At 37.4% G+C, this 12,272-nt stretch overlaps 1 protein-coding gene across 1 annotated transcript in view; it reads left to right on the top strand.

Moving 5' to 3' along the window:
• Positions 1 to 12,272, top strand: part of LOC105145995 (growth factor receptor-bound protein 14) — a 322,967-nt gene that overhangs the window by 179,419 nt on the left and 131,276 nt on the right. The gene's annotated exons all lie outside the window — the stretch shown is intronic.

Raw genomic sequence — 12,272 nt, 5'->3', positions numbered from 1 at the left:
AACTAGTACTATTCTTTAATCTATCATAAAATAAAATTAATATAGAGACAATCACATTTATTGTCAACAGAGGAATATTTTACTATTATTAACTTATTTCTTTGAATCTTTTTATTAGATGAATATTTTATTCTTAAATAGAAAATTCTTGAATGAATGATCTTAGACATCAGTTTTGTGCCAAATATTATCATTGTGCATTACAAAGTTGGTAAAGATTTATTCTAAATGTAAGAATATATAAATTTAAATTTGTACGTATTACGTTTGTCTCGAGACAATAAAGTCAATCTTATTTAATTAGAAGAAAGAGAATTGAAATTATTGATATCTGATATTGTTTAATTTTTATATTGCAAAAAGTTGTGATAAGATTAAGTAAATCAAGAACATTTTTTATCTCATTATAAAAAATCCTTTCTGGGTTGAATTATGCAAATTTTGTTATACTACTAGACAAAGCCTTTTGGTCTTCAATAGGTCTAACGTACTCCGATTGCGCTTTATATTGTATCTTTGGATTATCAAGTTCAACGGTTACGACTATTTTTCATTTAACTAATACTTTTTGGACGGTACGTAATGAAGTGCAATACCTCTCGAGACGAGACGGACAGAACGACACTTCGCAATATCGTCTCGCTCAATGTCAACGTATATCAACCCGATATAATCGATATCGAAATTCTATCCGCGAAGTCTGGGCAGTTGCGAGACCGTAGCGATCATCGTAGCGTTACATAATTCCCGTTCGTTTAATCAAACGTCATTCGAACTTTGCGATATTTCTATAATCACCAACGCGCGTGTCAGTCGCGGGCAGTTCGCTTTTGAAATTTCCATAATTGCGGATCGATTACCTCAACTTAAGTGCCTCTGACAGAGTATATTACAACCGCTTTATACGTCTATCTTATCCAAGAAGAGTTAAAAAAAAAAGAGTTTAATAAAAAATAGAAAAAAATTAGCATTTTCCTTCGATACTTAAATTAGAGTATGTACATACATAGGATAAATAACTTTAAATTACTGTATTTCTTTTATATTTAAGAATTTTATATTGTATTTTTTATTTATTTCTTGTATTAGAAAAATAATTTCGAGCTTGCTTCTTCAGAGCTTTGCCAAGTTTAAGATTAATCGGTCATTTACTATTACATCTGCCTTACAAATGACGTCGTCTTTAGCTTTCGTAAGAGCTCTCTTTCCTCCCCCCCCCCTCTCTCTCTCTCTCGTTATTTCGCCAATTGATAGAGTGCCTGCGCAACATTGGATAGAAATAAAATCAAGAATAGAGCCTCAGAGCCACGCGTTCGAATCATTCGCCGAGTTTGGAAAGGAGCCAGCCAGCAGGTGCATTCGGTCTCAACGTGGAATAGACATTAGTGTAGATCGTGTAGCAGCGCGTCTTTATCCTTCTCGAAGCTCGTAGAAGAGAAGAAGAAATGAGAGAAAAAAGCAAGAAGGCCAGATCGCAGAGGAAACGTCGACGAAGTAACGTCGTCAAGTGGATCTCTACAGTGTCATCGTCGGTCACGCTGGGTTCTCTCGTTAATGAGAGGAGGGGCTGAAGCATTTTCGGCTGCCAGCTCTCCTTCACGCATTCGGCCTTCGATGATGTGTATCTTCTGGCACGAGAAGCAGGAAGTGCCAACAAAGCCGAGATTTTTCTTTTCTTTCATTAAATTCTGCGAGGGACGACTCGACGAGGAGAATAAATCAAGCAATCTCGATGATATCCCTCGGCAGGTGGGGAAATGGGGAAACGTTCTTTGCGAAATGAACGTGCAATTGTTTGCCTGTGAAATAATCGCGTGTTGAATGTAATAGTGGCGGCGGCGGCGGCGACGACGGTGGCGGCTATCTTGATATCACCTTACGGTGCACAATTACGACTCGCGGAACGAATCCTGAGTTTCTCCCAGCTAAGATTTTTCGCGACGTACATTGGTTGGTCTCGCTGAAGTATGAGCTCTCGGTTTTTCCATAAAACTTTTGTACACGGCATTTTATTATATTTAATTAACAAACCGCAGCATTTGTTTTAGATAAGATATAGATTACGCTCTCGTCTTCGTTAACATTAATTTATTTTGAAGGAAGGTTTCATCAATATTGATTAATACAGATTAACTCTAATCTGTTTGTGTCACGATATATTTTGCTTTAAGGTCTCCTATTTTTAAATTGCGTTCGAGGATAGAGGAAAAGAGAGTATCGAGGTATCGAAGCTCAAATTCCGAGCAAATAGGCATGGTCGCGCGGGATCTGCCACTGTGGCTTGTATCCGTAAGCCTGACTTTGATCTCTTCGAAGGCGATTTCGTGCGATATTACGAAACTCAATGCCTCCGAAGTTGCCCGGAGCTTCTCGTATCGAGGATAGACTTTAATGGCGATTCCGTCGATATTGTCTGGGGAGCTGGGATAGCTCTCGGAATCGTATCGATCTGCACTCTGCCACGCATCACGTGTATGTACGACTGACTACGTTTTTTTAAATGTGACAAAAAGTTCTAAAGATAGATACGTGTTGCAGCGATACGAGAAAATGACGTTCTTAGAAAAGCTTGCTTTCGGAGAACTAGCTTGTCTCTTTTAATTGGTTACAAGATGTTTCTCTCGGCGACATCCGGCCGCCCTCGAACCGACTTCTGTTTTTCGCTCGATAAATCATTAGTGACTAACCTGATGTCATCCGACATCCAATTCCATCATTTATATCAAACACATGAAAGACGTGATAAAATCGAGGAAATAAAATATTTAAATTGCGATGAATGAAAGTGATGATCCGTCGAAGAGTGAAAAACTATCGATTAGAGAGAGTATTTAATGAAAAACAATTATTGTATTACACGTTTATCCATGTTATCGGTTTTCGCACGTTCACACGTGTAATACTTGCAGATTTCTCTGTCAAGTTTTTCAATTATTGTCGATTTCGATCCACCCGGCAATCAATCGTTGTTTCGTACGTCTCTTTGTTCGCTCGTCGGCGAAAAGCGGAAAGTCGATACGCGCCTCCGCTGAATTAAAAGCATGTACTGCCCCTCCTCCGCCCCAATAATAGAACACTTCCGACGTGGCGAACTTAATCGAATCAGCGTGAAATGCTTGTACGTGGCTAATCCTGGGCTTCAGACTCGTTAGAGCCCGTGGGAGCGAAGGGTTGCCCAATAACAATACGAAACCGGACAGGCGTGTTACCTACGGCGATCGCCAGCGCGCCGAGTTAAACTTCAAAGCTCGCAATTAATCACTGCCAGTGTAATATCTGGTCGAACTTTCGCGGTGGCTTTACCAACGGCTTACGAGAGCCGGAAGTTTCGGGCTAAGCTCGCTCTCGCGCCACGCCACGTATCCGAGATGGAGGGCCTAAATATTCGTAGATTCGTTTAACCGGCGGTAAATTCAAGGGGGATCGAAATTTTAAGTACCGGCCGCCTGTTTACACCGACTGGAGTGAAAATCTAGTCGTCTTTAAGCGGGACAGCGAAATCCCCAGTTGCGCAGTTAAGCAAAATCGTATCTCTCAGGGGATGTATTTCAGACGCCCCAGCGAGGAAGGGTTACCGTTCATTATCCTTTTCCACGATCCGATGGATTTAGGAATTTCCTCATCCTTTCACGAGAAATGCCTCCTGCGTGCCACAGATATACATTAATCTTTTTTGATCTGTTCATTAGAATGAGCAATACAAATACATTTTCCGATCAATGTTTACACATTGCTGAATAAAATTGCATAGAATATCTCTATTTTTATATTGAAAAAATTCGCTAAATTAATTCAGTTTATCTTTATTTCTTTCGATGAAGGAATGTTATATTTTTAAATCAAACGTATTATATTTAATTTAAATACATATTTTCTCCAATGAAAACAATAAGGATGACTAAACTAATTTAATCAAATGAACAATTTTTTTCTCAGTGTACAAATGAGTGAAAAAAGTCATGACATTCTGTCTGCGGATTTTGGTGCCTTATAATATTTTGTATGAATTTTTACAATTTTTACAATTTTTTTTCACAAGCAAATTGCTCTATTTTTATACTTATTGTTTCGTCGACTAACTGATTTTCATAATAATTGCTTTTGTTATATTTCTTAATTGTTATATTTCCCTAATAATTCAATAATGATTAATTTTATTGTTATTCGTCATGTGAGCAAACGCGTTTTCCACTTATCTTCTTTGACATTAGATACTATCAATCATTAATGTCAGATCACCATCGTGGCGGTGTCCCCAATGTGTCGATGACTTGGTCTTTTGAATTATTTATAACTATCGTGCGAGGAACGAAAAGAGTCTTGAACATTGACAAGGTCCGAGGTGAGAGGGAGGAACGTATACTCATTCATCGAGGTTTGGCCCGATGTACGAATCGAAACGTTCGATCATTATCGGGTGTTTACGTTACGGGCGATTGGCCCGAATCAATGGACGCTTTCTATTTCATGTCAAAGGGTTATGCAAAGATATTGAAAAACGAGGCTTCTTTGGGACGCAGATGCGCAGCTGCAATTCTTTCGACGGGGTCACCATCGCGCTGCTACCAACCAGCCGTCGTCTGGGAAATAAAAAGCGTCCGATTTCCACGAGTTTCCGCACTTTTACCTTGGCGCGACCATAAAATTCGACACCGTCATCATGCCAGCTTGCCCTTTCAACTCTATGTGACTATAGCAGCTTGTCAAATTCCTGGGACGGGGCATAAAAGTGCGTTGGGTATGGGTGAAGAGTCTATCCATCGCGGCGTATTCAGAAATGTAAAACTGCCGGCTGCAGGCAAATTTTTTTTGCTGAATATATTTAAAGGATAATGTATGGAATGATTTGGAATAACGGTAAAAAAATAATTTACTTTTCTTGGCATACGCAAAATATTTCGATTATGGAAGAATTCAATCGTAATGATTCTTTTTGTCGCACATAAAGTGAATTGAATAATTTTTTACTGTGCTTTACATAGTTGGTTACGAAAGTGTTTGGACAAGTTACAAAAATATTAGAAAATATATTTAGTGACACTTTGGTCTATTAATGCACTCTATTAATGCATTTACCAATACTGGATATTATGAAAAATATCACTTAAAAATAAATATAACAAATTTCTTTATATCTCATAAAAAAATTATAGCGTAGCAGAGTAAAAAAAAACTTCGGATATGCAGATATGCACTAGAAGGCTTATTCTTGTACTAAACTTAATTTTTTAAATTTTAATTTATTGTTTTTTTATTTGTACAAATATTATACAACTATATTTTACATTAAAGTGCAACTGTTTTTTTATTGTTCTTGCGTCTTGCGACTTGTTGAGTATTTTTATGGGTTTGTTTTGGAAATGATCGAAGCATCAAATCTGTTAAAATTTATATCGGCGGAATCAACCGTAAGACCTTCAGACCATAACGGTGCAAAATATTAGTATCGTGTATGTTTGGTGTGCCGCGGTATGCCTGGAATATGGCATGCAATACGGCAAAGAATAAATATGGAGGAAAGGTTTGGAGGGCCATGGAGCCGATCGTAATCACCCGGGCTGTCGTCTGGCTTTCGGCAGGCAAAATCGCGACTATGGTCCACGAAACCGTCCGGTAAGCTCTGGAGTAGATTGATTGTTTTCCGAACGATATGCGGCAGGCTTCATACACACGTGGGATGTATACAGCGTGTCCCGGTGAAATTTATCACCTCGATTATCTAGCGGAATGGCGCGTCCCAAAGGCGACAAGATAAATGGCACGTCGGCTTTTCTAAATTGTTTTTTGATACGCTTCTAATGGCAAATTCAGCGTCGCAATGACAATTATCCAATTGTACAACTTTACATCGAAGCTTCAAGGGTCAATTGATGTAGTGATTCATAAATTTATATCTCAATATAGTAAAACGCGTCCGCTAGTCATTTTAAAAAATTGCCTCAGAGTCATTTTTCGTTATAATGTAAAGTCACGTTTGCGAAGTAATCCCAGTAGTATGAACTCGTACACGCAGGAAAGCTCTATTTCCCGGGATACTTTCCTTTGTCCTTTATTTGTGTCGCATAAATACCGAGTTTATACGGAAGAAAACGGAAACAGCGAGCGATGGTTTAGGGCGGAAGCGACGGAATAAAGAGTCACGTCGTGCAGTTTCACCGCCTGTTGTTCCTCGCTTTCGTTCGTATTCGAACAAACAACGGCAGTTTGTAGAGAAACGAAACCTCTAACTTTTATCATCGCGCGTTAAAAAGTCTCTGGATTTTTTTCTTCCATTTGCATGAGCTCTTTAATATTTTCCAACGAATTGTGTTTTCAATGAATATATGAACTTATAATAAAAAAATATCAGAGGATATAAATTTCCTAAATTTATATTCTTATATATGTAGAAATCCTTTGTTTTAAGGAGGGATTCTGATCTAGAAGCTTGATTTTTAGGTTATTTTCACGAATTTTTTCTGAAAAATTCATAAGGTCTATTCAAATCAAGATTTTTCCTATATATTAGTACATATATTTCAAGTATTTTTTAGAATTTTTTTATTGTAATTTTCCAAGAAATAAATTATATAACAGTTTATGTAATATCATGACAAAAATAAAGCGCTACACGGTGACCATGATTATTGCGGCTGTTCTGAAACAAAAAACCAAAGAGATTCTTAAAGTATATGAGCATTTGGTTATCGTTTGACCCATGATAAAAAAAATATTAGAAAGAAAAAAAATGGCATCATTTTGAAAATTACTTTCCGATTTTTTTCGAATTTTTTCATCTTTATTAAAGTGCTGTAAAATAAATAAAAATAAACATTTTGACTTTATTGTGGTTCAGACGAGAACTACATATGCACTAAAAATGTGCGCAAAATTTGGGCGCGATTGGTCAAATAGATTTTAAGAAATCATGATCACCAATTAAGAAAATGTTGTTTCGAGAAAAACGCGAAGTTAAAGTTTTGCTGGTAATACTCGAATAATATTATACTTGCAATCAACCTGCTATTCCAGGGCCATAAAGTCTCTGAGCTGCGCCCGTTGATCTTTTCCGAAATATATAATGCTTTATTACTTGCTCCTGAGCGTTCCTTATAAAGGCTTACATCCCAAGCACTATATCTTTGTAACCTTTGCGAATTCGCAAAAATCCTTTTACGTACTTATTCTACAATACTTGCGAAAAATATAATTTAAAAAATCAATTTTTTTTTTATCCTCTAGTAATCCCCTTTTAATTTAATTAGAAGCGCGTAATCTTATAATTTTGAAGAGAAATAATCAGATCATCTTGTGTAACTGACGAATACGTTAATCTCTTCAAAGTTTTTGTAAATAAGACGAAAATAGAATTCCGATTGATGCAAAAGAAATACGAAGGCCTAGGTGGATTCTGAAGTTGCACTGCAATATCGCACTCTTGATGAAGAAAACTCACGCCGTTTAAAACTTTCTACGTGGACAAATAAAGGTGCAACAGGATTACAAGCGCAATTAATTATCGCCGTAGCGAAAAAGTCGCTCGTTTCTTGGGCAAGGAAGGTTCTGTTTGTTCGGCTCTTCCGTCAATAAATCAATCGAATTTGCGAAAAGAGGGAGTACCGACAGATGTAATGTTGGAGTGCATTTTGACAGTGCACTTATACATTGAACGTATGAGATCTCCGCGCGTTCGTTTTTCTTGTCACGAAAGGTAAGGCAAAGAGGATTAGATAGAAATGAACGTATGCAATCTTTAAAATAGGCTATATTTAATGCCGTAAGACGCAGGATCGACATTAAATCCATTGTTAACCGAATTGGTCAATACAATACATATATATCGTGTGATACAACAAACGTCACGCATTATTCTTTCCGTTTATATCTGATAGAAAATATGATATATCCCTGCGTACATCATAAAGAGAGATTTTTGGCAGTAAAAAAGCCTGTGCGTTCGTTTATTGTTAGATTTTTCGTTTCGAAAAAGACTATTATAGATAAATTATAGTCCGAATGTGTGTACGTGTGTTCTAGACTGTTATTTTTTATTAGATTCGATATAATGTAATACTATCCTGGGAGGGAAAAATAATTCCGCAGCGTTGTATTTTGCGTCGCCAGTATATAGGCAGCCATATCTCTATTTAATCTAATGGAGTGAAGTAGATTGGAAAATGAAATTGAGGCGACTTGCATGGCGAAGAGGGAGATTCGCGGTAGCACGAGCTACGGCTTCCTAAAGAATTAACGCGCGTTCTCTTATTTATAGTTATCGCCATTTAAAGCATATTTCCTTGCTGCGGGTACGACCGCGTTGAAAATTTAATGCTTTCCGCTCCTTCCCTCCTGCAGGCCGTGCGAGGATCGGCACCGAGAGCGACACAATGCACACCGGAGAACCGTTAATCGCCGTCCTTTCGCACCAAAAGTCAAGGCGTTGTACGCGACACAACGGTTTTCTCTTTCTCTCTCTCTCTCTCTCTCTCTTTCCTCTTCATTCGAAATTTTACCATCGCATTGTTCGAAGAAAGAAGAGTTTTGCTAAAATATCTAACAATACTTGGCTAGAATAAATAATAATTTAAGCCAAATATAAATTTAAATATAAAATAATTTTGTGTGTTTTTATATTTAGAGCGCTCAAGCTGGAATGCTAAAATATTAAAACATTTTACAACATTGTTTAGCAGGATTAATAAAATAAAATTGGAAATCAGAGAAAAATCAAGGAATTTTACGAAGCTTTTTGGAAAATAAAAATTCTTAGCTGTAAAGAAGTTTAATATACGTGTATCACACCTATTCTCTAAATCTGTGAATCAGTGGATAATCACTGATATCACTGATATCAAGTATGCTACTGATAATCAATGACTTAAATATGAGATCTCTAACCTAGCTAATCTTTATTATGTGATCTAACTAAGCTTGTTTTAGTGCTTAAATTCAACGATATTGGAAGATTGAAATTAACGTGAAAATGTCAGTATTTTAGTTATGTAATGCTCAAACATTTTTTTCTTTTTTAGTTGAACTTTACTGATTATCAGTGCTAAGTATGCTACTGGATAATTAGTCACTATCCACTGATTCAGATTTAGAGAATAGTAGTTTTACAATAGAATATTTCCAACTTAACAATTAACAATGCAAGTAGTATATTAATTTAAATACATTTCCATTAAATTTATTTGTTAACAAAATAAATGATTTTCAAATCTAGGACGAAAATATAAAAAATATTTAAATATTGAAAGTCACGGAAAATTGTGAAATTTTGTCTGGAAATCAGGGAAGAGTTATGAAATTTTAGGATGAAGAATATGTGATATAATTTTATTATATTTAAATTTTTCTACATATAATTATTTTTATGATTTATCCAAGTTATTTTCAGATTTGTTGTATAAATTTTTAAATAATTCAGCAAAATCATTCTTTCTCGGTGCGGCTGTTAAATCCGAGTAATACCTCGGAAATAACATCCCGGCCTTCGCCAGTCGCCCAGGAGATGGGAATTTGAAACAGTGTGTATTTTCTTTTCACGAGCTTCCGCGTGACGTCACGTGTGTCACACGTGCTGCCCAGCGTCGATGCGCGCGTAATAATTCATCCCTCGCGCATTCGGCGGCGCGTATTTCGTGCGTCGGCGGAACTCGCGCGTTCCACTGAAATTGCGGTGCGGCATAAATTATACGGGTGAAATTACAACGTCGCGCAAAGTACGGTTCTACATGTAATTACACTGTTTGATCCTAAATGATATAGACTAACTGACATCAAGCTGAACGTGGAATACTGACGTCAAGTCGCTTGACGATGTTACTATTTAGAAGCGGGGAGTTATGTAGGCGGAACTGCCGATGTTCCACCCGCCCCTGTACTCGCGTCGACTTCGACGTGTTTTGCCGTTTAAGAACGACGGGAACCAAGTAGAGAGTGCATACACGCATCACGTAAGTCACGTTCGTGGCCAGGAGGAGACTTTACCTTGCGCCATGCGTAAAAGCACGCATAGGCAGTGCCGAGACGTCAGTGCTGTAGTCACGCTCGCTCTTTGTTTCGAGCGAGCGCGAGGTCGTTGTCCCAATTCTCGACTCCGTGTCTGTGTGTCGTCGTCGTCGTCGTCGTCGTCGTCGTCGTCGTCGTCGTCGTCGTCGTCGTCGTCGTCGTCGTCGTCGTCGTCGTCGTCGTCGTCGTTCGTCATCGATAGAGATAACAGCGATAACTCACGATTTAGCGACGCGCCGCCGGCAAGCTAATAAATTTCTATGCAGCTAGATCGAAAAGAGCCGCGGCGCCGGTAAAAGATGGAAAAATTATTATTATCCTTTGATATATATTTCCCCTCTTGCGTTGAATAGAGGCAAAGTCATAATCCGATATCGTATTTTACAGAGGGGGGGGGGGAGAGGGGGAGGGTACATTTTATTTATTCCTCGTGAACCTTCGTCGCTTTTACGACTTCTATGCGTATCGCGCATCTACATTATTTGACGCGATACGCGTGTTAAAATAAACATTTTTCATACGTTGCATCCGGATTTACTGTCACCAATAATAATAATAAAAAAAAAAAAAAATACATGCGGCGATGAAAGTTTTCCAAGTCTCGCATTTACGAGATTATTTGAATAAATCGAATTTGTGCGGTGTAATTTCTATGAATTTTGTGTGTTCGATCGAGCACCGACGTCCGAAATTGAAAATGCGCGAGCTCAGGTGCGCACCCTCGTAAATAATCTCCATGCCATCTGTCTTAATAGGTGGCCTGGCTGGCTTTACTGCTGGTGGAGGAACGAACGAATGCGGAGATATGTTTGTACGCGTGCGTGTGTGTATGTGTGTGTATGCGCAGCTTGAATAAATAAACAATCCGGTGCTCCGGCTGCATTTAATATTCCGCGAGGCAACGTGCATATGCGACGAACTCGCGACCAAATGTCACGGTTTCGGACATACGTGTCACATGGAAAATGGAAAATCGTATAAATAAATATAAATGCATCATTGATTCGCGCCCATAGCCGATCCGCGTGACGTTTCGACGTTCGAGTTTATATTGCGCAAACTTTTTCCGAAGTAGGATAAATGTGAACCCGGATGGCGAAATGTATGAATTATGGCGAAACCTACCATAGCATGAATTCTAAGTAACCTAATATGAAGACAAATAGCGTATTTTTTTAAAATTATGTTCAGTCAAACCAGTCGATCGAGCATAAATGCTAAAAAACAATTTTATGAAATTTCTTTCAGTTCGTTAATAGTCTTTTATTGTTTATTATAATTTTTAATGTAAGAATTTACTTCCTTTTTGCCTTTTGGCAGCAATTGTTAGATTTTAAGAACACAGATTTTTTGATCACGAATTTTGATAGACAAATCTGTAAAAAAAATAAATAAAATACAATCTAACGTGTATTATAAAAATTCATTGTTAAAGCTTTCGCAAATATACGTAAGAATTTTTTTAGATTTTTACAGAACAATATAAAACTTTCGCATTAAAATTCGAAAGTGCGGGCAAAAAGAAAAATTTCACGTTGTCGACGGAGGATTAAACGAATGATAATTAATACAATTTACTAATTCGTAAAAGCTGAGCTATGCTCTGGACTATTGGGTTTTCTATAATAAGCCATTACTTAAGCTTAAGTCTTAAGCCGTAAGAAGTTGACTTAGAATCAAATATGAGAAGAATAATCGATGATTAACCAATTTCTTATGGCTTAAAATTTAAAGCTTAGGTAATGGCTCTCATTGTAGAATTCCCATAAGATTTTAAATGGACGGAAGTGTATTTCGAAATGTCTCTCTGAATGATACAAACAGATGATTTATTGTTTGTCATGAAAAGCAGAAAGAGCCCTCGTTTAAAGTCAGTCTGGCAGAAAAATGACAGGAGTGACACTTTGTGAACATCACATGAAATCCACCTTCGGAAATGTATTCACGAACTCAGGTCGGTTTCATAACGTTTACGTAATTTTAAGTGCTGTCCTCAGCTCTTTAACGTCTTTACGGTCACGTGAGGGATTTCCGTTTTTTTCTACCGTCAGAAGTACATGATCCTTAATCATGAGGTATGTACCTACATTTTTAGCAACTTGGGATTCGTTTACGGCGACAGATTACAAAAAAATTACGTTACTCCATTTTATTAAATCAATCGTTGGACGACTTTTGGCATTTTTTTTTAATAAGAAATGAAATGATTTTTGAGTAAACAAAGCTCGGTACGCAGATTAGACGCACTAACGAGTGATATCTTTAATTAATACAACCAC

This window comes from Acromyrmex echinatior, chromosome 1 (assembly GCF_024713525.1).
Source record: "Acromyrmex echinatior isolate Ae372 chromosome 1, ASM2471352v2, whole genome shotgun sequence".
NCBI classification, from domain to species: Eukaryota; Metazoa; Arthropoda; class Insecta; order Hymenoptera; family Formicidae; genus Acromyrmex; species Acromyrmex echinatior.
This window is presented reverse-complemented; position numbering and strand designations above follow the sequence as displayed.